We start from the raw sequence: 25,984 nt of genomic DNA, 5'->3' as shown, positions 1-25,984 counted from the left end.
AAAGAAATAACAGATGTAGGCAAGAAGGATGCTCCTCCTGGTCAAGGAAGCCAGAGTACGCCGGTGTCCCCTACCAGTGGCATTTAGACTTTGTGTGGGGGAAAAGCCTTGGTGGCTCAGTCTGGTCTTGAGTGGACGGATAGAAGAGTCTCGAAGCTGTAAGCCTGCTGTTTTTACTTAGATTGTGTGTGTACGTGAGGCAGCTGAGGGGGAGCTGGTGGAGATCATGATGGGGTGGTGGCAAAAACCACAGCCATTGCCTGGGAAGATTGTTGCCCTTGGGTTTGCTCGGGCCACTGCTTGATTTTGGAGCTGCTCTGGGCATCTGGAGCCGTGGATTTATGGTAACTGGCAGGAACTGAGCCCCGCATGGCCTCAGGAAGTTGGTGAGGTTAGCACCGCTTTTTGATGGGCTGGTAACAGTCCCAGGGCTGACAGGTCATGCTTGTAGTCCTGGGATTTTGTTCTTTGGGAGCACTCTGGAAATCATCTCTTGGAATGCTAGCTCGCTTGCTGATGAGGTAGAAGCAAGAGTTGAGGGAAGGAGGGAGAGGCAATTGCTGCCCAGCCAAAAATCTCAAGGCTCGGTCTTCAATGTATGGAAACTTTAGTGCTTTTCTGATCTTTAGTGGAAATAGCTGTTCACTCTTAGCACCAGTTGGAAAGTGTTGGCAGCCAAAGGGGGGTCATTCCTCTTGGGCCCCACGGAGCCAGTATATCCTGTGTGTCTAACATTTTCCTGACCATACCTTTGCCCCATCTCAGCCTCCCAGCCCCACTATTTGGAAAGAATGGCTCCTAGGTCTCCCAAGGAAATTAGTGTTTGTACTCTAGGGAGTTGGGGACCACGTAACACCCTCCACTCCCACCTGGGATTTCAGGTTGTCTCTGGGTCTTTGGGAGCACAGCATGGTGGGGTGGAGGCCACAGGAAGCTGGAAGTTGTGGGGAGGGGGTGCGCTTTGTCCTGGCCTGTAGCTTGTCATTCTGGGTGGGTGGTCCTGTCATTTGAGCCATTGTGAGAGGAATGGATGTGAGTGCTCCTGGTTTTCCTCTGGAGCTGGGAGACTGCTGTGCTGGATTATCATAGGGCAGGTGACAAAAACCAGTGAAGCAGCCTGGGTAGGGGTGGGGCAGCCACAGCTCAACTCCGTCTTATTGTGGCCAGGTGTGAATGAAGGCCTGGGACTTCATTTCCCAAGAATTTGGAACATAGTTTTATGAGGCAATTAGTTCAACTTAAAAGAAAAAAACCTGCAAACCATACAAAATGGGGCCTTTTGGGCCCCAAGAGTTACCCATTTGTGACCTCTGACCTTGGACATTTGCATGCTCTTGATCCTGTCTGCCTTTCCTTCGAAAGTTCCTTCTTTCCTCTTGACTGGATTTCTACTGCTTAATCCTCTTATTGGGAAGGCGAAAATCCATTTTCTTTTGCTCCTTGTTGACAGCTCTGATAAAACGTGGTTGAAATGAGTGGCAGTGAAAACGAGTTGCCTTATCTGTGATTTTCCATCTTTGGACCCTTCCATCTCCTTCCCCTCCACCCCGCCCCCCTTACCATAGGTAATTAATTATTAGTAGGCTCCTCAAAATTCCTGTCACCGTGTGCTTGTTTTTAGGACCTGGCTCCATGTTTCTGTGAACAAAAATAACAGAAAGTGTTTTTTTGTTGTTTTTGCTTTAGAAGGCCCCATACAGCACTTGGATACAAAGGCGGCTGTTCTGCACACACAATGACCCGGTGAACAATGCCAATGTTCAAAATAAACAGCCAGTTCAAAGTTTGCACCTAAGCAGCAGATGTACAGAAATACTCAGGATGGATCACTTAAATTTGACTTCTGGAAGATACTGGCAATCTAGGTTTTGTGAAAGAGACCCAATTCTGAGATCTTTGTAGAAAGGCCACAACGTGACACTAATTACTGATGAGGGTTGACGGATTTCTGAAAAATAGGATATACTAAGTGTGCAGTAAATTTGTCGACTTAAAAAATTTGACACTTACCCCTGAAAAATTCATATATTTTTTTTTTTCTAAGCTCTAATTGAGGCCCTTGTCAATTGTACGAATGGTCCCACAGAAAAGGATCCTTGTTGAACTTTGCATTTGGACTCGTCTGTCTGGGAAAAGCCAGGAAACTCTCCATAAAGGCATGGCTCTCAACTTTAACTTTTTTGGGCTCTGTTGCCTCCGCACTGGCTTGAGTATTTCCTGGCTCAATTGTTTTCTCAAGCTGGCCTTGAGTCCTTAGATGTTATTTGTGTGCCTAGAAATAGCTGGAGGAAAAATGGTTGTAATGCTTCACATTTCACGTTGCTCACAGACTCTCCGCGGATGGAAACTCTCTCTGCAAGGGAAAGCGCTTCCCACCCAGAAAACCCGCTGGGTGCTGGAGCCTTCACTATATACCCCGGTGAGGAGGATGAGAAAGCTTCTAGCTGTCCACAGACTGTCAGGCCAAGGTTCCTTAGGATAGGACTCAAAGCAGTAGAAGTTCTCCTGTGTGGGCTTCGCTGCCACTCATATGGACCATACGGGGCAGGGGGGAGGGGGTGGGGGACAAGGTTGTGTATTTTTTGATCTATGTCCTTTTGGTGGATTTGGAATGAACGGAGGAGGAAGGGAGTGAATTATGGAGAAGGGAGAGGTGGAGAAACACATCAATAAGGAGCAGAGGGTGAAGCCTTCTCACTAGTTTTAATTTATTTTACTTTTTATTTTTTCTTCTCACCAGTTTTAAGTAATTGATCCCAGCATGATTGATGGAGAAGATGGGGTGGTCCATCCACTAATTGTGTGTGTGTGTGTGTGTGTGTGTGTGTGTGTGTGTGTGTGTGTGTGTTTTAAGAGCTCTGCATTTTTTTTCTTAATGTTTATTTTTGAGAGAGAGAGAGAGGGAGAAGAGCGCACATGGGGGAGGGGCAGAGAGAGAGGGGGAGATAGAGACTCTGAAGCAGACCTGCACTGTCAGTTCAGAGCCCAACACAGGGCTTGAACTCATGAACTGTTGAGATCATGACCTGAGCCACCCACGTGCCCCCACCCATTCATTATTTACTGAGCATTTATCCGGTATGTGTCTGTCATAAACAGGTTACTGGGTAAAATCAAATATGCCTTTCTGTCCTCATGGAGCTTGTAGCCCAGTGGGGAAGATTGGCCCTTAAATAGCAACAACAGCAAAAATCCCAAATATTTAGGGTCTTCCAAGATGTGATCACTTTTATGAAGAAAAAGAGCAGAGCCCTTTAAGAGGGTACAGTGGGGCAATTTGCTGTAGTTTGAGTAAGAGCCATTAGGGGATGGTGACTGGTTAATGAGACCTGGAGGGTGAGCAGCAGCCAGTTGGGGAGAAGAATGTCACAGGCAGGAGTACCTGAGGAGCATGGGAAGAGAGGGAGAATGGGACCAGGGTGGCTGGGCCGAGTGCGGAGGGTAATGTGAGATGAGGTCGGAAAGGTGACGGTAGCCAGAATGTGCCTCCAGTCAGGATCTAGGGTTTTATTCTAAAATTTTTTTTTATTTTACATTTATTTATTTTTGAGAAACAGAGTGAGACAAAGCGTGAGTGGGGGAGGGGCAGAGAGAGAAGGAGACACAGAATCTGAAGCAGGCTCCAGGCTCTGAACAAGCGGTCAGCACAGAGCCTGATGCGGGGCTCGAACCCACGAACTGTGAGATCATGACCTGAGCCGAAGTCAGACGCTCAACTGACTGAGCCACCCAGGCGCCCCAAGGGTTTTGTTCTAAATGCAGTTGAGAAAGCTTTGATTCTATAAATACTGATTTCGTGCCAGTCACTGTTTGGGGCTCTGAGTACATAGCTGTGAAGAAAACCAACAACACCAGCCCTTGGGGCTCCCAGTCAAGTGGAACACCATGGAAGCATGTCTGTCTGTCTGTCTTTCTTTCTTTCTTTCTTTCTTTCTTTCTTTCTTTCCGTTTATATATTTATTTTTGGGAGAGAGCACACAAGTGCAAGCAGGGGAGGGGCAGAGAGAGAGGGAGGGAGGGAATTCCAAGCAGGCTCTGCGCTGGCAGCTTAGAGCCTTGGTGGGGCTTAATCTCACGAACCCGTGAGATCCTGAGCTGAATTCAAGAGTCGGACACCTAATTGACTGAGCCTCCCAGACGCCCCGATTGTGTTTTTCAGTTGAAGTGTGGCTGATGCACAATGTTTCATTAGTTTCAGGCATATGGCAGTAGTGATTGACAACTCTGTATGTTTTGCTGTGCTCACCACAGGCATAGCTGCCACCGGCCACCATAGAACACTATCACAGGACCACTTACTATGTTCCCTATGCTGTACTTTTTATCCCCATGACTTACTCATTCCATAACTGGAAGCCTGTACCTCCCACTCCCCTTCAGCCATTTTGCTCATCTTCCTTTCTCCTCCCCTCTGGCAACCATCGGTTTGTCCTCTGTATTTGTGGGTCTGTTTCTGCAATTTATTCATTTGTTGTTGTTGTTGTTGTTGTTTTTTAGATTCCACATAATAAGTGCGTATTTGTCTTGCTCGGTCTGACTTGACTTAGCATAAGTCATCCACGTTAGGTCCATCCACGTTATTGCAGATGACAAGATCCCATTTCTTTTTTATGACTGAGTAATATTCCAGTGTGTGTGTGTGTGTGTGTGTGTGTGTGTGTGTGTGTGTGTGAGAGAGAGAGAGAGAGAGAGAGAGAGAGTGAGAGAGAGAGAATATACCATATCTTTATTCATCCATCTATCGATGAATACTTGCTTTGCTTCCATATGTTGGCAGTTGTAGATAACGCCACAGTAAACATAGGGTTTCAGCCTTGTGTTTTTATTTCCACCTTACAAATGAGGCAAAAGATTCAGAGAGGTTATGTGACTTCCCCAAGGGCACTCAGTAAACAGGAGAACCAAGAATCATACCGTACTCTTGTTTGTCTTTCTGGGTATTTCTCCCATGCCGGGGCTGAGTGGTTGGTTTGCGTCTCTCTGACTTCATGTCCCTGGTAGTAGGACTTAGAGCAGAGCTCATGGCAGTCCTCCACGGACGTCAGGCATGTATTGGCACCAGAGCACCTACGGTCTGGGTCCTGGAGAATGGGGTATGGCAAGAGGACAGAGTTGGTGATGCCCCTGCTTCAGTAGCTGAGAGTCATGCCAGTCCACGGGCATTTCACCTTCACTTCTGTGTCTTAGATTGGATACAAGCATTTGACTGAGCAGCACATCCAGGGGAGCCTGTCTAAACAGTGGTGTGGTGCTGGAGAGTTGACTCTCTGGCCAGACTAGGTGATGGCAGTAGGAGTTGTTCTCTGTGTTGCTGGTGGGAGGTGCCCAGCTACATTCCTTTGCAGACAAGCACAAACTAGATATTTTTGAGATTGAAGGCCTAAAACCAGCCAAAGAATTAATTCTGGTCTGAAAAGCATATGGTGAGAGTACAGCTAACCTGGCTTGGTTGTTGCTTCCTCGACTTTGTCGCTTATTTAATAAGCCTAGAAATATGTCTCAAGAGGAAGGATTTTTGTGAACATCTTAAGCCATGTTCCTTATGGCTGACAGTAGAGGCCCCCGGCTAACTAGGGCTCAGCTCCCATTTTGCCGTCGTGTGCACTGTGGCTCGTGAGGTGCTGGGCAGAGGTTTCAGCTGCCACCATGGGGTTTTCTGATGAAAGGTCAGCTAGGTGGACCCAACTCTTCATCACCCAGCTAGGAGGCCTTGTAGCAGAGCAAGAGCAGGGCCTGGACACAGGGGCTCCTGCGGTGCACTGCGGGGCCAAGCGGAGGCCGAAGTTGGACCTGCCGTGTTCTCAGGCTCTCTCTGGCCTCGGAGGCTGTAGGCACGAACATAGGCCGTGAAGCCAGAGAGGCTCTAATGCTGATCCTGGCCCTGTGCTTACTGCCCGAGGCACCTTGGGCAAGGAAGCCTCGATTTCCTCACCTACAAAATGGGGCCAGTGATGTATCTTCCTAAGGCTTGTCAGGATCCAGCGAGGTGATGGTGTGGGGCTTGTCTGGCATGTTGTAGAGATCAGTATGTGATGGCTGTTTTAATTACTAGTCTGTCTACTAGGGTGGAGGTTGGGATGGAGTCTTTCTGAGGTTTCATCCTGTGGGATGTAGAGTCCCAATAAGAGTAGGGTGGGGTCAGGGACTATTTTTCAACTAGGAAACTGCAGCCAAAGATCTAAAGGAAGAGTGCTGTCTTAGGTGTAAATTTGAAGCCAGCTGCTCTTTGAAGATTGGCCTTGAGTTCTAGCAAGTTCAGCTGCTAGGTATGTCTGCATTAAGCATTGAAGGGGTCCTGGAAGTGAGTTTCCTAGAAAGAGGCAGCAATCTATTACTCATCCTGATTATGTCAGACGCAGGGCGGTGGATGGAGCCCCTGTGGCTTAGGGGCAGACTCCGTATTGCTGGCTGAGAAAGCCAAGCCGGGGGAGAACGTGCGCCTTGTACGGCAGTGGCCTGCGAGTGGGCTGCAGACCTCGCTGAGAGAGGCCGGTGGGCCCCTCAGGGCCTCTGAGGGGGAAGCTAGTGAGGTATTCTGTGTCCCTGCTGAGCACCGCATGTGTCTTTCCCTCTGGGAAGCCCCCCCCCAACCCCCCCTCTGGCAGGACGTCTGTGGCCGGATGTGGAAGGTAAACAGGCAGCCAGCCCTTGTGCTCTACACTGCAGACAGGCCCAGAAAGGCCCCAAAGGCGCAAGCTGCAGCTTTTCATCTCAGGAAGCCCTGAGGTCCTCCTGGCTCTCCTGAAGCAGCCTCACTGTCCCTTTGCCAGGGCAGAACCAGGTGCTCCAGCGTCTGGGTGCCAGCGTGGCCAGGTGCTGATGATGCAGTTTGAGTAACAACCCCGGGCCCTCCTGTCCACTCTCTACTTGGGAGCCAGATAACATCCTGCTTGAAATCTCGATCGGTATCCCTTGCCCTTGGGACCAAATCTGGAAGTCCCCTCGGCCCTGTAGGACCTCCTCTCCCCTTCCCGTCCGACCACTATGCTCCAGGCACACCAGCTGCCTCTACTCCATACTCTTTCCCACTTTCCTGCCTTCCCTCTCCACATCCCCAATAATCCCAGCTCTTGCTCATTCTTTTTTTCTCATTCTTTTTTTTTAATGTTTATTTTGAGAGAAAGAGAGCACACACGTTCAGGGGAGAGGCAGAGAGAGAGAGAGAGAAAGAGAGAGAGAGAGAAAATCCCAAGCAGGCTCACCACTGTCAGTGTAGAGCCAGACACAGGACCTGAACTCAGGAACCAAACCATGAGATCATGACCTGAGCCCATATCAAGTCGGGACGCTTAACCAACCGAGCACCCAGGCGCCCCTTTTTTTCATTCTTTAGATCTAAGTTTATACTCCTCTTTGTTGGGAAGTCGTACCTGACCCCTCCAGCCTAAGGTTCGGTCCCTCTCTTAGGGGCATGTCTGTTACCTCTACTTATCCTTCTAGGTTGAACCAACCTTTGCTCTCTCTGCTCACCGTGAGACTGTGAGGGCCTTGAGAACAGAGGCTGGATCTGTTTTGTCCACTGCTGTATCATGGGACAGGGTCTGCCAGATACAGGTGCTCAGTAAATAAATATCTATTGAATGAACAGACAGATAGCCAGCCCATCAGCCACCTCTCCACCCATCACTTGTTTTAATGTCTCTTGTGAGACAGTGCCTCTGCTTGGTGTTAGGGGTAGAGATTGATTGCCCACAAGCCATCCTCTGAGAAGGAGGGTACTGTCACTCCCCAAGACCAGGCCGTCTCTGCAGGCCAGTTGAATCCCATCTAAAAGCTGGCCCTGTTGTAAGCTGTGTGCTCTGGAAGGTCCTAAGAAGTCCTCCCCTGGGTCACTTCCAGCCACAGTAGCCAGCTGTCCTCACGGAGTTGAGCATCAATGCCTGTAGTGATGAAGCACAAATAGGATGCTTTTTGAGTGGGGAAAGGGGGGAAATCATCGTTAGAACAGAATCCTATTCTGTGCAAATATTTAACAAGCTAGATGTCCACACATTGTGTGCCAGGCACGGGTCTAGGCAGCAGGGACACAACGGTGATCGTGACAAGAAGGCCCCTGCTCTCAAAATGGTACGGGTGGCTAAATGCAGGGAGACCTGTCTTTTTTTCTTTTTTTAAACTTTTTCTTTTTAGACAGAAATTGCTACCTGTAAGTCAAATTAACTTATATAGTAAGAGACAGTGAAGTGTTTTGTTTCTAGGGATAGCTAAAAACATCAAAACATAGCCCTGTGGTTTAGCAGACTAGCCACCTTCCTGAAACCCAGCTCACTATTGTACCGTGTTCTGAGGTAGCCCACTTGTGTCCGTGTCCTGAGCTGAGCCTGGAGACAGATGTGCAATACCAGGAAAGGAAGCGCGGTCCGGGCTATGTTTGGTGGTCATCGTTATTTCTGGAGCATTGGCAGAGAAGTCCGTACCGCGGAAAATCTAGAGAAAGATAGGCTACACGATGTGGTTGAGCAGAATTCGATAGCTGCCCGTGACTCTCCAGGCCATGGGACCCAGAACGACAGGCCACCCTGTGTCTGCTGTCAGGCTTGGCCTTGAGCTTTGTCTGCCTCGTCCCTCCACACCTCGTCACTGTTGGTGAGAGCCATCCTGGGGAATCGGCCACTCTGTGTTCCCGAGTCTGCGCCCCTGGGACCTTCTCTCTGTTCCGGACACAAAACCTGAGACTGTTTTTCCTTTTAAATGCAACTTTGTTCTGCAGGAGAGGAGAAAGGCAAGAAAGAGATTGCTTGTTCATTTGACGATAGTGAGGTGTGGTCTGATACCCCTTTGAAAAGGGCCTCTTTGCCCCAGCGGCCTTTACTGGGTAATGAGAGGAGGGGCGCCCAGGGAACTCAGTGGGAAACTGAAGCCGGAGGGGAGGGCAAGTTCAGCTTCTACCTTGGAGCAGTGGAGTCTGCGTCTTTGTAGGAAAACAGAATGGTGCCGGATGGCCCACAAGGGAGGTTCTGTCCTGGGAAAAAGAAATGTCCTTGGATGTTGGCCTTGGGGCATCTAAAAAATCTGTAAGCCTTTGCTCCTCACTTCCCGTATACTTCTCAGCCCGCACAGCTCCTGGAGTCTGCTCTCCGCCATCTCTAGAGACTGGCTGGCTTCCACCCCCGAGGGGTGTGTGCGGCACTGCCTGGTCAGGACGGGTTTGTCCCTTCCCGTGTGCCTGGCATTGTGTTAGGCGCTGGGGATTCAGGTGGTGGCGCCTGCCCTCCTTTCTCAATCTCTGTGCAGTGCGTGATCTTGTCAAAACCCTCACACGCGCCCACATGAACACGTGTAGAAGTAGGGAGAATCGTAGGTACCCATCACCCAGCACAGCAGCAGTTGTCAACATTTTGCCAAACTTGTTTTCATCATCTCCCAGCACATTCCCCACTTCAGATTATTTTAAAGGCCACTCCAGACATCACTCATAAATGCTCCAGTGTGTTGGTCTGATATGGGTATATGTGTTTTATATAACCACGCCGTTACACTTGATGCTTCTGACCATGTCTTAAGGCAAAACCCAGAAACTCCTCCCCTTTGCCTTTCTTGACATCACCTTCTTTCTACTTTTCCGACTCTTCCTTCCCTCCCCTATCTCTGGCTCCTTTCCCTTTCCCTGCTTCTTAAATGTGGGCATTTCACAGTGTCCTTTTTCCCCCGGAGGATTTTATCCACCCTCCTCCCTGGCGTCTGGTCTCACCTCTCAGTGCATGACTCCCGTGTCTCTAGTCCCGACACACCTAGTCTCCCATGCAATTATTTGCTCACACATCACTGTCCCCTGTTGGACTCTGACGTCCTTTGTGGGAGAACCTGGTCTATCTCCTCCCTGAACGCCCCGCACCAGCACCGCGCCCAACCACGGGAGAAGCTCAGGAGATGTTTGAATGGGTGACCGAGTGAGTGAATGCCTGTGGCATATCCCAAACCAAACTTGTTCTCCAGAGCCTGCCTCCGGTCTTTCGTACCTGGCTTTGACATTGCCCCGTCCGTAGGTCATCCAGGTCAGAAGCCTGGGAATCATCTTTTGACTTCTCACGCTGTAGCAGCAGCCAGGTTTTACTGATTTCTTTCTCTGAATCCTAAGCTTCCTCCTTTCCTTTGCCACCGCTGCTGTCCTGACTCAAGACCACACACTTAAAAGTGCAGATTGTAGTCAGGCTTGGCATGACTTGCCGTGCCACGATTCGCTGTCTTGAGCTGTGTGACTTCGGGGAAGTGCCTTAACTGCTCTGTGAGGATAGTGCCTGCCTCCACGGGCTGTGGTCGGACTTCAGTGAGTTAACACTGGTGTGCCCTTTGCTCCACGCCTGTTACCCAGGAAGTGCTCTGACATCCGCTCCCAGCATCATCCCTGTGGTACCGTCCTTGCCCAGGCCTCCTGCCGCGGCCTCCCAGCTGGCCTCACTCCAGGCCCCTGGTTCATCTTGTTAGTGCCGTGAACATTATCTTTCTGAGACTCACATCTAATCGGGTCACTGAGAAGCCTGCCCCCACTGGCCAGAGAGCAACTTCTGAGTTCTTCAGCCTCTGTCTACCTTCTGACCCCAACTGACACCATCCCTTGCCACTTCTGAGGGGTCCCCAAACATCTGCATGTTTGTGTTTTTCGCTCTTGATGTTCCCACTACGTGGACCGACCTTCTTCCCAGGTCATCACCCTATCAGAATAGTGCTCCTCTTTCACAGCCCAGATCAGGTGTCACCTGCCCTCCGCTGTCCTCGGACCATACCGCCCGCCCTGCAGCGACTGGCTTTCCAGTGGCCCTCTCCAGCAGGACTGTGCACACCTCCAGGGTGGAACTGTCAGGTTCTGCAGGTCTCCCCAGACCCTTGGCTGTGATTCTCTTTACCTGAATCTCTGCTCCCCCAGGAAGTGGGAAAGCTACCTGAAGGCCAGTGTCACCTTAGTAGATGTTTAGTAAAAATAAACAGTATTTTCCATGGTCTCCGCCTGTAGCTCTTTCTTTTTTGTTTTCTTGTCCCAGAGGAGAGGGTGCTATGGAAGTTAGAACTCATGGCAAGGGTTTGCTCCCACCGGAGAGAATGGCCGCCTACCTTGGCAACCCTGCTGTGAATTCGGGCTGCCTTTCTGTGGTTCTCCCCATCAGGTTCCATCTGTGGGCACCAGGCCAGACCCTGGGCGAACTTTGGGATACAGGCCTTCTTATCTTCCCTTTGTTTGTCGCTCCACCTTCCAGAAGGGAGCAGGCCTCCACCGTCAGGAATGGCAGCACATGTGGTGTGTGCCTTCCTCCAGCCGCCTGCCACCCACGGAGCAGAGAGGATCAAAGGCTTTAGCAGGGGAGGGGTGGGAAGGGCTTTCACGCCAGCGGTGCCAGAACTCCTCTTTCCCCTTCCGGAGCCCCACGGACAGAGCCGGGTCTTCCACTTGATCCGGTGGGATGTAGGGACTACCGTGGAAGGGCCGCAACCATTTGGAATAGATTTTGCACGGAGGATTTAAGATTTAAGGCAATGACATTTTTCAGCAGCACAACTGTTTTTCAAGTTGAATCTCACATGTCTCTGCCATATTATAAAATAGATAAAAGGAGCTGCTGAGGTTAAATTTGAGGAGGGGGCACCTGCCCTCACCCCCGGCACCCCTGAAGGCAGAGCTCTTTGGGGGATGCTGTTTGAAAATCGCCTCTTGGTATGACTTTCAATTCTCCGCTCTTGTTGGCCATGGAGTGTCCCTTTGTGAAGCCCATCGTGGTTCGCCCTCAGGCCTCTGTGTTTCTAAAGAAGGTAGCCAAGGGTGGTGCGCGGGTGATGGTCACCTCGTAGCCCTGGCTTCCTGGTCGTGTAGAGAGCAAGGTTTTGACAGAGGGCAGCACGTGATAGTGGTTCTGCCTTCGGGGTCCTCTCCATCTTCACTGCTGTAACCCTGCCATCCACACGGCCACCAGGGGGGTCTTCCTGCACCATAAGTCAGGTCATGGCGCTCCCCCTGTGAGATCCTCCAGAGACTTCCTGTTGGTCTTAGAATGAGACCAGACCTCCCCACCCCGCCTCCGCCCCCATGGCCTGTAAGACACCCTGTGAACCAGCCCCTTCTGCTTGTCCTCCCTCTGTTCCAGCCATGCTCCTACTCAGTCAGTTGGCTCTTGTTTGTTTGGGCTCATTAGTCACCTCCACAGAGAGGTCTTCCTTGATTGGCTGAACTTGATTTTCGCCTCAGCTGCCCCCTCCTCCAGTTGCTCTTGCCACATTGCCCTGTTTAATTGCACCACCACAGTCCAATATCTTCTTTTCTGTTTCTTACCTCCTCCACTAGAGCAGAAACTTCGTGAGGGCTGGGAAGTTTGTCCGTTTTAATCTCAGTGCTCAGAATAGTAGGTGGCATGTGTAGACACCCGATACATTTTTTTTTTTTGAGAGAGAGAACATGCAAGAGAGAGTGGGGGGGGGGAAGGGCAGAGAGAGGGGGACAGGGATCTGACATGGGCTCGAACTCATGAACCTTGAGATCACGACCTGAGCTGAAGTCAGACACTTAACCAACTGAGCCTCCCAGGTGCCCCAACACCGAATACATTTTAAGATTAGAATAAATGCTTGAGAGTTTGGGAAGGGCTCAGAGAAGTGTCTCCTCCTTCTGTGGGGCCGGGGGCTGCCTGGGAAGGGTGTTTGATGCCAGCATTTTGGACCCAAGCTGGGATGACTCTAGAATCCTGGGAGGCCCAGCTACCTTCTTTGGTTCTCACACAGTGTCAAGGCACTGAGACCTGACCATCTTGTTCCCTGCTGGGCGGAAAGCCTGTGCCTGGCAGCGCAGCTCCCGTCTCTCCTTTTTGGACTCCCCTGGGAGAAAGCAGGTGGTTGGGGCTCTCTGAACCCATAGAGGACTGGCTGTTCTGCTCCAGCCTGAAATTGATTTCCTCCAGGCCCTGCCTTGAACCAGGCCCTGTGAACAGAGGGAGGGGTCTAACCCAGGCCTCTCCTGCCACGTGTGAGGAGAGTGATAGAGCCACTTGGCCTGGGAGCCACCTACCTCCCCCCACTTCTCTAAAAGGCACACAATGGCAGTTGGGCTGCACCTTTGTTTTATGAGTCACCAGTGATAGCCTGTCATAAATTGTTATTTCCTATACTTTCAGAGCTTTATCAGGCCTCTCCTTTGCAATCCGGGATTTGATGCAGGGTCAGTTAACACATTGTGTCGAAATCTGTCATTGTGCCCATATAAGGCAAACTCCTCGGGTTACTTTTTACCTTGGCAGAATCACAGGAATGTCAAGGTAACCAGGCCACCTCAGCATAGCTCTGATTCTCGTTGGGTCACCTGACTAGCCCTCCCTCTCCCATGACTCACCCTGCGGCCCAGCGCTGGGCCTCTGGTGCTGGCGGAGGATGGCATTGGCCAAGGGCCTCCGGGACTGCATTTGGTTTTGTGTCTTCGTTAGAGTGGATCGGATGAGAGAAAATATGTGAGGTATCTCACGTGGGGCCCGACACGGCAACAACCAGAAACAGAAAGCAGGCTCAGCCAGACTTGAGGTTGGTTAGGAGACGTGTGGATCCTGACCCTGACGCCTCCCAGCTGTGTGACTGTGGCAGATTGCTTCAGCTTTTAGCCTTATCTGTGAAATGTCGAGCACTGAGAACAAATTCTGGTAAGCAGTAAGTGTTCAATAAATGTGAGTCACTTGTACAGTTAGATTAGGGTGGGCCTTATACCCGACCCAGTCATAAAAACACCTCTTGCTGTCTTCGTCGAATGTTCGGCTCCTGAGCAGCACTGATGGGGCAGGTGGAGCTGGTAGGCTGAGTCCTCCCTGGAAAGCCGAACCCACATCTTCACAGTGGTGCTCCATTACCTCCCCTCTTCCCAACGCACACGTGCACACAAAGGCACTCCTGTTGTGATGGGGCCGGGAGTCAGATCTGCCCCTGAGAGTGGCAGGGACCTCTCTGTCCTCTGACATCACACTGCTCCTGGAGACAGTCGCCCCTTACTGCGGTTTGGCGGGGCCTCAGTGCCAGCCCCAGGAAGGCCTGTAGGTGGGGCGAGCCAGAGTGAGAGTCTAGCCCTGTCACTGTGCCAGGGTAAACGGTTTCACCATTTTTAATGGAGCAATTATGAGTCAGAGGTTTCAGTCTCTCTTTACTGGTTCCTCCCAGTCCTGTAATTACCCTTTGGCTATAGAACCTTCTTTTCGTTTTTCTTTTTTTTAAAAAAAAATCCTCCTGAGACATTGGTTGATATTGTCTGTCTTGTATATTCAGGGGGACTAAGATGGAGTGAATATGGTAAAGGAAAAAAGAGGCCCCCCAAATCGAGAATGATTTCTTAACCCACAGAAATCGTGCCCCCCATCCCCCACCGTCACAGGGCCAGGAAGTAGAGCTAGAGCCTGCTCACATGAGGCTAAGGTCTAGAGTGGATAACTCTGAACGCCACCAATTACCTCTTGGCAAACTCCAAAATCTAAGCCAGGAATTTCTGGTCTGAGGCACCTCCCAGATTGACGATGGATTCATTCACTCTCTCAGCCAGTACTCACTGAGCCCATGTTCAGTGCCAGCCCCAAAGAGGAGTTGCACTGAGCCTCAGGAGAGGGTGGGCAGGCTGACGAGTACCCAGCACCTCCATGGGCCGCCTGCCAGGGCTGGTCCACTCAGAGATGAGAGGAATTGATCACGCAGATAAATGCCCTATATTCTCGCGGCCTGCTTCTCAAAGGGATCATCTTACTCCCAGGCCTGAGAGCGGGAAGCCAGTGGGTCAGAGCGCCCATGAAACAAGTGCATGTCCGTGAGCGCCGCCCCAAGCTCCGGTTTCCCCCACTGTGTCAAGAGCACAGATTTTCGGACCAATCCAGTTCTGCCCTAGCCATGTCACTCACTCCAGACACCCCTCCCTGCCTTCACTGGAGGAGGTTTCGGACCTGATCGGTGGACCATTAAGTCAGAATGTTCCAAGAACATTCCAAGAAAAAGGAAAAAGGATCACCAGGGAGTTTCGTGGTCAAAAGCGAAACCTGCACCACTGTTAGAAATCACTTGTAGGCCCAGCATGATTGCCCTTCCGCTACCAAGGCCCAGTTTGTGGATCATGTAAGTTCCAGCAGGAAGCAGGCTGTCTTGCTAGAAGGTGAACAGAGGGAGAAATGGTGGTGTTTGCCCATATGCCCCTGCCTGCACACTCTTCTCACTTCTCAGTTCTGTTGGGGAGTCACTGGGGTGGGCCTCGGCTCAGGACAGAAGCACTTGCCTGAATGACACTTGCGTCCCCTCAGTGCCCCCTCTGACCTTTTCTCCCCACGTGCCAAATGCCTGTTATCTAGATAAGCAAGTTCATAGGTGGATTTGTCCATGATAAAATGTTGATTCTAAAGACTGGTTTTCTTAGGCACCTGTTCGGATTCCAAGACACACAGTCTCGGGGCCAGAATTGGCTCACTTGGCTATCTTTTTGAAGGATCAAAGTTTAAACCAGACGATCTTTAATCTCCCTTCCTACCCCGAAACCTGAGCTCAACTGTAAGCCATTGAAAGTAAATGGGGTTTTTGTAGCTCAGACTCCCTGTTCTCCAGGTGAAGAGCCCCTGTGCCTGATCGTTTCACAGCAAAATGCCACACTGGGCCAGAGGAGGTGGAGGGCATGTCCCCAGTCTGCTGCTGCCCTAATTTAAAAACTGTCTTTTGGGAGGTGGAAGTTTTCTTTCTCTTTTAAAGGTAGCTATTTCAGGTAGGCCTCACCCATCTCTTCTTCCTGTTAAAAAGCTTTCTTTTGAGAGCTGAGTGCCGCCTTCCACCTCCACCCCGTGGCCCCCACCTGCCTTTAGTTCAGACCCTTATCTCCCTGTGTACTCTCTGTGGGGAGGGCAGGCTCTTCCCCTGTGGGGAGGACCCAGTATTTTGCAGTGTAATCTGAGTAGCTTTGGGTTGGTTGGTTGGTTGGTGGGATAGCTCCTGAAAAGGTCTGTTTGAGAATAGGGCACCTCCCTACCCTGGGATGCCTACCCCCTGCTTCTCTGAGATTTCTTTTAGCTCCAAGGTCCAGTTCAGTCTAACAAATCCAAGGGCTGCGTAGTTCTAACTGGGCCTCGTATTCCTTCCTCACTTAGAGAATGCGAGAGTTTAATAAATTAGAGTGGTGGTTCTCAACCCTGGCAACGTTTTAGGCTCACTTGGTAAGCTTCCTGAATTCTGTTGCTCAAGACCCACCTCCAGGTCCTTCGTTAGGCCTGGGGTGAAGTTTTGGCATTATTATGAAACTCTGAGGTCCATATATTTATTGTCAATTGATTTCCAGCAAGAGTAAAAGACATATTCAATGGGGAAAGAGTAGTCTTTTCAATAAATAGTGCCAAGACAACTGGATATCCACACGCAAGTAATGGAGTTGGACCCCTGCCTCACACCATATACAAAATAACTCCAACTGGATCAAATATCTAAATATAAGAACTAAAACCATAAAACTTAGAAGAAAACGTAAGCATAAATCTTTGTGACCGTGGGGGCACTTGGGTGGCTCAGTCGGTTAAGTGTCCAACTCTTGATTTTGGCTCAGGTCATGATCTTACAGTTGTGAGATTGAGTCCTGCATCAGGCTCCGTGCTGAGTATAGAGCCCGCTTAAGATTCTCTCCCTCTGTCCTTCCCCTGCTTGCACATACATGCGTGTGCTCTATCAAAAATAATAATAATAATAATAATAATAATAATAATAATTTTAAAAAATCTGTGTGATCTTGGATTAGGCAATGTTTATTAGATAGGACACCAAAAACACAAGCAACCAAAGAAAAATAGTTATATTAGACTTAGTGAAAATTAAAAACTTTTGCTTCAAAGGACACTCAGAAAGTAAAAGTAAAAAGATAATCTTCAGGATGGGAGAGAATATTTACAAATCATATATCTGATAAGAGTCTAGTGTCCAGAATATATAAAGAATGCCTGCAACATATCAATGAAAAGACAACCAGTTAAAAAATGGACTAGAAGACACATTTTCCAAAGAGGTTAATCAGATGCTCAACATCATTAATTATTAGGGAAATGCAAATGAGACACCACCTCACACCCACTGGGAAGACTATAATCAAAAAGTCAGATAATAACAAGTGTTGGCAAGGATGTGGAGAAATTGGAATGCTCATATGTTGCTGATGGGAATGTAAAATGATGAAGCCTCTTTGGAAAACAGCTTGGTAGTTCCTCAAACGATTGAACGTAGAGTTGCCATATGATCCAGCAGTTAGACACCTAGGTATATACCCAGGGGAATTGGAAACACGTTGGTGCAAAAGCTTACACATGAATGTTCGTAGCAGCATTATTCATAATAGCATAAGTAGGAATGACCCAAGTGTCCATCAACTTGAGAATGAATGGATAAACAAAATATGAGACATCCATAAAATAGAGTGTTACTCAGACAAGAAGTGATGAAACACTCACTGATACAGGCTACAACGTGGGTTAACCTGGAAAGCACAATGAAAGAAGCCAGACACAAAGGTTACATACTGTATAATTCCATTTATATGAAATGTTCATAAAAGGCAAATGCATAGAGACAGAAAGTAGATTAGCAGTTGCCAGGAGCTAGCGGGGAAGGGGAAATAGGGAGTGCTCACAGTTTTGGGGTGATAAAAATGGTCTGGGATTAGATAGTGGTGATAATTGTACAGCCTCATGAATAAATTAAAGCTCACTGATTTTTATACTTTAAAAGGGTGGGTTTTATGGTATGTGAATTACAACTCAGTTTTAAAAAATTGGCTCTCCAAACTGTGCACTTGATTAAAAAGAATACACGCATACCTATGATACAGCAACTCTGCTTCCATATTGCGTTAGTTATCTACTGCTGGGTAGCAAATTGCCTCAAAGCCTGGTGGCTGAAAACAATATTCATTGTCTTAAAAACTGAGAGAGAGAGAGAAAATAACAAAAACCAGAAGAGCTCACAGGTAATTCTAAGGTACAGCCAGGGTCGAGGACCTCTGGACTTCAAGGATCTCGGGAAGTGTGAAAAACCAGGTCTGATCATTATATTCCTTTGGTTTGGTAGTCGCGTGGCCAGGCTAAGGGAAGGGAGGTTTGGGGGAAGACCACTTTGTGTCAGCCGCCAGAGTGTAGCCAGCAATACTGGGGGTGTGTGGCTTCGCCCCTTTGGAACAGGAACTACACAGTAACGAATGGAACATCTACTGATCACTTACTCTCCGCAGCCTGTGCGTATTGCCCTATTGAATGCTCACACCGTGCCTATTACCTTCATTTTACAAAGGAGGGAACTGAAGCTGAGGGAGATGACCTCTGTTTTCTAAGGCCTCGCACAGTAAGTGGCGTGGCGAGGCGAGGATTTGAACCCATGTTTGAGATTCGAGATTCGAGAGCCCTTGCTCTGGAGCACTGTGCCACTCTGTCCTCTCCTCAGCCTGCCTCGTAGCCTGCCCACTGCTACCCACCGCCTAGGTCCCTCCCTTGAGCCAGGGTCTCTGCAAGTCCAGTGGCCTTGATGCCTGAGTGAATGAGGCTCCTGAGGGCTCGCTCCTGTCCTTCTGTTGGAGTGGCAAGCCGCGAGCAGCATCTTCCGTGGCTTGCGTGTGGAATATCTGTAGCCCCAGGATTTATTTTTGTGAACTTTTGAAAGCAAGCAGTTTTAGCCCTAAATCTTGGGACTCTCACCAGTACAAAATGGGATTAGAAACCATGAAGTCATAAATGACTAGACGTGAGAGGCCCCAAACACATTCCATTCATTGTAGGATTTACTAAGGACCAACTGTGCAAGGCAGTGGGGTCCTGCGGCAAACAGGACTCGGCTCTCATAGAGATTCTGGTAGGCTTGGGAGGAAGACTGGTTCTGGACAAAGGACATAATTTCTGAGAGTAATAAGTACAATGAATATGACCTACCGGAGTAAAGTGATTGCATGGTGCAGATGTCAAGGGCAAGGAAGACCTGGGGTGATGTCATCTGAGGGAAGTCCTGAGTGATGAGAAATAACCGGCCCTGTAAAGACCTACAGGAAAGTTTTCGACGAGCGCTTATCGCGAGGTAGGAACTACACGCAAGTCAGTCCGTTGGAGCGACAGCGTGCTCGCTTTCTGGTGCTTTACAGGGTGACTGGCCGAGGCAGGAACGTTGGCTGCCGGGGAGGGGGTGTGGGGGAAAGCTGGTTTCTGGATGGACACGCAGGACCTTTGGAATGCTCACTACTCCACTCTGCGGTATTTATACCTCTCCTCCGACTGGGAAGTCAGAGCTTTTTTGTGTATGCTGAGAAAAGTCCGAATAAGGCAGCGTCGGGCCAGGACATAAGCAACATTCCATATTTCCCTGTAATTGCTTTCGAATTAGGTGATGTCGTCATGGGGCAGGCACACACAGCATGCCTGCTCTGTCCCTGGCTGGCTATGGATTGAGTCCTGGGCGGGCAGCTCACTGTGTCCCCCGTGCTGCGAAACCACCAGCCTCAGTTTTCCGTGCTGGCGGGGCTGCATCCATCTACGTTGTGGCCACGTTATCATGACCAGTCCGATATCTGTTCTCAGCCTGCTCCCTGGTTTCTGTCCCCTTCAGATCTGGTAAAGGCAGTGGGTCTTCAAAAATAGTACTCACACATACGATCTCAGAACCGTCCAGAGGCTCACAGAGCCCCTCGCTCCCTGGACGGTCCGTGTGGATGTTGCCAGGGTGATCGCCTTTTTGCCTGAGCCACTGGCAACCCAGATTCCCTTCGGCTGAGCTGTCGGGCCCTGAAAGGGCCTTTATGGTGGGAGCAGTTTCTGCTTTCAGGAACTGAAAAGATGCCCCGCTGGGGCTAGGCCTTGTCTGAAGCCTGGCAGTGGCCAGGCAGATGGGCGATAAGAAGGCTGGATGCCTGTCCTAGGAATAAATAGCCGTCCCTCCCTTGTGTCCAAGCCCCAGACACCCTTCCTGAGGACCCGTGGAAGCAGGAACCATGGGCAGCATCAGAGGCCACAGCAGGCAAGGTGGGAGTTCAGGAAGTGGGACGGCGCCCTCCCCCTCAAGGCAGCTGATGCCCCAGCGGAGCGGCAAACCCGACACGGTATTGCAGAGACGGGGTCTGAAAACTCCCGGCACCGTAGGGAGCCCTGTCTTGCCTCCGTGTACCCTGGGGGAGTTTGCCGTGACCAATTGCAGTCAGTCCTGGGCCTCGTGGGTCAGGCTGTCGGCCCGGGCTGTCCCGCGAAGGGGGTGGGCAGCGTACACGGTGGAAGGCGGGGGGTGCGGTGTGAGGCAGCAAAGAGTTTTTCCTAAAATCGTGTGAAGCGTGGAGTCAATGGAATCCACATGTGAGCATCTGCCGCGTGAGTAGAAATAGTGCAGCCTTCGACCCTGGTCCAGGAGCCCTCTTTGCCGGGGCCGATCCTTGAAGCCAGCATGCTCGCCCCCCGCCAAGGGACTGGGCTGAGCCTGCTTCCAGACCCAGACTGACTTTGCAAGAGACTCCCTTTATTCTGGGTTCAGTGGAATCCCAGCTCCCAACAGACACGTCCCTCCACACCACCCCCTTCAGTACTATGACCGTGTTTTGTAACAGGGACCGTGTTTTGTAATAGGAAGTCGTTGAGAAGAAGAGGGAAGGAAAGTTTTTTCAGCTGGGCGGCCTCATCCCACCAGGACCCTTTCCTCTCGCACTCACCATCACTGTCCCCACTGGAATGCCACTTGGTTGCTCTGTCTTAAGATGTTTGCTTCGGATTCAGTACTGCCCCAGAGTAGACAGGGTTTACCTCTTTGGGTTGGAGGAAGGAGTCATTGATGAATGGCTCATTAAAGCCCCCTGCTGCCACATTCCCGGCTGCTTAGGTCACCTCCAGAACAATATCCATCATTCATTCACCCAGCCGCCCCACATCCTGGCCACTGGGAGGGGTCCTTGTGACACAGGAAGGACTTTATGACCAGTGATGGCCTCCTCTCCCTCCCCCCACATACAGAGTGACAAAGCAGAAACCGCCCAGGGGCCCCTCTGAAGCTTGCCGTCCCCGGTGCACCACCGCACTGGGAGTGGTGACTGGGTCCCAAAGGAGCCAACAAGCTCCTCTTTCTCTTCTGCCGGCCCTCCCTCTCCCCCACTCACACCCTGTGCTATTTTAGCAACCAGAGAAGAATCTTGAACAGGCTGCCAGTGTGCAGAGGCAAGTTCTAAAGCCTCTTCTCTGTGGTTTTTTTTTTTCACGTGTGTTCTCAAAGACAGACAAGTCCACATCCTTCCTTCCTCCCCAGATAGGCCAAGGGCTGGGCGCAGGCTCCCTTCTCACAATGGCAAGGACAGGCTGGGAGCAACAGGGCCACCACTGGCTTTGTTTTTGCTGCCTCACAGTGGGTCCAGGCCACCCTTGAAGAAGTAGGGGAGCTTTTGGAGGCATAGCTCTGCCTGCCCGCCTCACTCTGTGAGCTCCCCTCCAGCTTGGGGGCTGAGGTGGGGCTGGGGCCATCCTAACTCTGCTCTGCTGGCTCTGCTGGCTCTGCTTTGCCAAGCGTACTTAGCGTCCCACTCAGGCCTTGTGGATGAGCAGCCGCCCCTTGTTTGAAACTGTTGACGAGCTCTGTGACCTTGGGCAAGTCACTTACCCCTCCTCGCCTCAGTTTCCTCATCTGTAAAATGGAGATGATAGTTTACACGACCATGAGGTTGGAGGTTTTAAAGAGTCCCTATGTAGAAATGGTAGGAAGCAGTAATTAGCGATGGTTGCATAATTACCTTTAGCATGCCCCCCCCCCCCCGAATGTAAATTCTGCATCTGTTTCGCTTCTTCCCATGCCCAGTGTCTAGTAGGGGTTCCAAGTTGGAAATCAAAGTAAATTCATTGAGCACCTGAGGACAGGGCCACTGTTCTGAGTCCGTGCTTACCATGAAAATGGCCTTAACAATAAAGCCTAGCTGAGCTCGATGCTCTTTGTCTTTTCCTCCTCCCATAGGGTGCCAGTAGTGCTCTGGACACACCCCCCCCCCCCAATAAAATAGAAACGCTGAGCTTGTCTTTCTCAGTCACGACAGTTAGTATCTCCAGCATGGCTCCTCTGTCTTCCTCCCACTGCCGAGTTTCTCTTGGAGGCTTTTTACTCTCTTTTTTTCCTGGTCCTCACGCATTGACCCTTGCCCCCTTCAGCTCTGTCCTCAGCCAGCAGCAGCCAATGTGACCTTTGGAAGGCCCCGTGAGGTAGGCCCCACCAGCCTCATGGCACAGCGGCTCTACCTTGTTCCCTCTTTTTCTCTCTCCAGCCTCCTGGAGGGCCTTTGCACATGCTGTTCTTGTTATCTGCACAGTCTCCCTTATTTTTTGTCTTCACTCATTCTCAGTCCTATCAGAGTGGGAGAATTACCTCGGAAACTACCCTGTGTCTGCCCCTACCTAGATCAGGAGCTTGCATGCTGAATGCTCTTTAGCTCCCTTTCTGGGGGCAGCGGGGAAGAGGGCAAATGCATGACACCTTGGAGTGGGGCCTCTGGGGCTCAGAGGACCTGGCTTTAGGTCCGGCTCCGTAACTGCAGGTGCGTGACTCCCTGTGGTCAAGTCACAACACCTGTCCGACCCTCGGTTTCCTCATCTGTAAAATGAGCCCGTAGTGGCTCCTACCCCACAAGGTAGGTATGCAGCTGGGAGAAATTAATACGTGACAAAGTGCCTAGAACAGTGCCTGGCACGTAGTGAGCTCTATAGAGGTGGCCGCTCCGGTCATTACTATTACTTTTCCTGCGGCTGTTATTTCTGTAGCTGAGCGGTCGCTTGATTACTGACATCCTCTCCCTGTTCAGACTGGGTGCTCCACGAGAGTGCAGGCTGTGTCCACTTTTGCTCACTCCTGTGTCCTCGACACAGGACCTGGCCTGGGGTCGACCCCCAGCAAATGCTTGTCAAGGGAATGGACGTATTCCAACCCCACGGGGGCCTGGGGCATGCGGAGCAGTGGGACCTGTCGGCAGTTGGGCTCTGTAGCTCAATGCTCTGAGAATTTTGCACAGCGGTGGGTGGTGTGGTGGGCACACGAGGCCTCTGTCTATTGAAACCACCCCTCCACACTGTCTACCCCACGCATCTTAGCCTAAACCGGTAGGGAGAGAAAGTGTCGAGTAGAGAGTCATTCTTGTGGCCAACTAGGAACAACCGAATGTTTAATGTCCCGTTCAGATCCCAGCTCCTGCTGCCCAGTCACTGCGTAAAGAAGTGGTGGTCTGGGGTTGATTCGTTCCCTGAAGATGGCCTTGTGAGGGCCTGTTCTCCTCGTCTGTGAGCCTAGAGTGTCAGCACGTGCCCGTCATCTTCCAGAAGGAGAAAATAGCCACGCGGGGCATAGGGGTGGGAGGCCTGTCGGTGGGGTTTCCATTCTGTCTGTGGCCAGCTCAGGAGAGAGTTCTTCCTTCTCGCTGCCCAGGCCAGGCAAGCGGATACGCTTCCTAAGCACCTGCTCGGTGTCCTGCTGAGGACGCTGCCTGCTTCCAGCTAGGGACACAGAAGTACAGGGCATAGTGACCGTTGACTTGAAAATAGGTCTTTTTTTGGACATACGTGTAATCCTGAGTGCTAACAGAATCTGTGCCAGGCACAGTCTGAAGTGATTAACTTGCATTATGTTGTTCGATCTTCATTTAAGAGAAGTTAACTGTCCCCACTTCATCATCGGACAACGTGAGGCTCATTGCTTATCCAGGGCTACCCTTCGGGCAGGTTGCCTCACCGGCAGAGGCCAGAATTGAACCCAGGTCCGTGTGAGCCCCAAGCCCCAGAGCTCTTACGTGCTCCCCAGAGAAGATGAGCAAAGGATGGGGTACACGTTTGTGAGGACAGATAGCCTGAACCCCACGAGGCGAGTTTTGTTCCCAGCCTCCACAGGACGAAGGTTTCCTGCAATTTCATTTCCTCTCCAAACCATGGAGGTGGGGTAAGGGCCTTTGCAGAGAGGGGAGCAGCCACTGTGCATGCAGACAATTCATCTGGCATTAACTTTATGCCAGGTACCGTGTCGGGTGCTTTAAAGCCTCTCCCCCACTTAATCCTTGCAGCAGCTACGGGAGGTAGATTCTGGTGAGTCCATCCGACAGAAGGAAACTGAGGTGTAAGTAGGTCCGGGAGTTGGCATTGAGACCCAGACCTGTGCCCTTTGAGAGCACGTGGGCATAACCCAGGCAGGCTGAGGTGATGAGGGCTGCCATTTAGACACGTTTCTGGCCCTGCGTGCAGACCAGGGGCCTACATCTTGGCCCCAGCAGCACTGGAGCACTGGGGAGCTTGCCCTCTGGGAATCGCCCTCTTCCGTCCTCAGCCTTGGGATACGATCGGTCGCTTTGCCGCTCGCAGGCATCTTTCAGGTACACGCACGGGCAGAGGCCAGCTTTCCTGGCCACTTCCTGCCCCAGCCCGGCCTGCTGCCGCCCGCTGGTTTGTAGGACGGCTGAGTCGCGTCTCGCTGCCCAGCACCGCAGCTGGCCGTGCCTCAGACATTACAAGGGCATGTGAGATGTGGGACGGAAGTCCTGCCCCCTTGGAGCTTGCACACGTGCAGGCAACCTCTAGGAACACACGGAATGACTAGAGAATGCTTTTGAGAGCCGCCGGGGGCTGCGTGGTGGCCAGGGCAGACAGGGGAAGGAGAGGATACTCTGGAAGCAGTGGCAGGATTTCAGGAAAGGAGGAGATCTGGGGAGGCACAGCGACGACCGGGGCCGTCATGTGCTCTGCGGGCTCCGCCATCGCGAATCCTCACGCTGACCGTGACTTGGGTGCTGTCCTCGCCACCACGTTACAGACGGGGAGGCAGATGTTAAGGAAGGTCGGATGATCTTTCCATATGAGTAGTGTAACCAGCAGTCTGGCTCTGGTTTGTCTGAATTCAGAGCTGTATAGAGGGGGTTGGGGAATGAGGCAGAGAAGGCACATTCCTGCTTCCTCAGTGTGAGCACCCGCTTGGTGGCCAGAGTTCAGGCATGTGCGGAGGCAGAGGACAACACCCAACTGTGAGAGCCCGAGAGAAAGGTGCTATGATACCTGTGCAGAGGGGGGAGCATCCGAGTCAGAATCGGGCCGGGGTGAGCCAGTCGGTGTGGACGTCTCAGAGGAGCTGCGCTTCAGGCTGGTCTTGAGGGATCGGCAGGTGCCGGTTTAGGAGAGGCGCAGGCAGGGTACAGGCACCCTTACTGAGGGGACAGCTCCACACAGGATGGGGTCTGTGTCCCCCGTGCAGAGGAACTCTTCACATCCACCGTTTGGGTTTGGAAGGAAACCTCACGCCCATCCTTGCTGCACGCGTGTTGATTAGGTGGCTCCTTTGTCTGGGAGGGGCCTAGTGTTGCGTCTGAATGAGCAGGAGTGGTGACAGTTGTCAAAACACATGGTGCTCCGCCAGAGGCTCCTTGGAAGCCCCTCGCCCCCCACGTGGCCTCTGCCTGCGCCTGGGCACGGAGCGTGTGCTCGTACGCTCCTGGCCCTCCGCCCACATCCATGCTGGCCACTGCAGATGGAGGCGGCAGGGCGGGGTGCGGGTTATGGGGGTTCTGTGAGAAACAGAAGCGTGGCATTTTTCCCAGACCCTGCCGTGGGAGGCTAATTGGGCCGGTTCCCCCAGAAGGTGTCTAGACGCGTCCACCTTTAACTGATGTGACGCGCTTCCCGGGGGCTGATGTCCGGTGACATGCCCGGCCAGCGGGGCCTGAGTGGCTGGCGCCCTGTGCTGGGTGTTCTGGAGTTGGGATTTGGGATTTGGGTTGCCGTTTGTGGCCCTCTGTACCCGAATGCATCCTTTCATGTCCCAGCGTCTGCGTGCCCTGTGTTTCAGACACTTCCTCGGATATGGCTGTCTAACTCTGGCGGGGGGTGCCTACCTCCACTTGCCTTCCAGCCTCCTTAAGCTCCCCTCAGGTTTGGAAGGGTGGGATGTGGAATGTCCTCCAAGGAATGGAGGCTTGCGCAGGGCTCAGAGGCTCTGTGCTCCCGGCCTTTTAGGGGAGGCGCTTGCTGCCAGGCCACCCAAAACTCCAAGGGAGACTGACTGGAAG

General features: G+C 51.4%; 1 protein-coding gene and 1 long non-coding RNA gene across 2 annotated transcripts in view; one reads left to right on the top strand and one right to left on the bottom strand.

Moving 5' to 3' along the window:
• ACTN4 (actinin alpha 4) overlaps positions 1-25,984 on the top strand; it is a 69,710-nt gene that overhangs the window by 17,333 nt on the left and 26,393 nt on the right. The gene's annotated exons all lie outside the window — the stretch shown is intronic.
• Positions 7,616-21,936, bottom strand: LOC122208843. The gene is made up of 3 exons (XR_006197355.1): positions 20,630-21,936; positions 8,278-8,704; positions 7,616-7,880 (listed from the first exon to the last, which is right to left on the bottom strand). It is a non-coding gene; the product is annotated as an uncharacterized LOC122208843 (long non-coding RNA).

The sequence above is a fragment of the Panthera leo genome, chromosome E2, assembly GCF_018350215.1.
Source record: "Panthera leo isolate Ple1 chromosome E2, P.leo_Ple1_pat1.1, whole genome shotgun sequence".
Classification (NCBI taxonomy): Eukaryota; Metazoa; Chordata; class Mammalia; order Carnivora; family Felidae; genus Panthera; species Panthera leo.
This window is presented reverse-complemented; position numbering and strand designations above follow the sequence as displayed.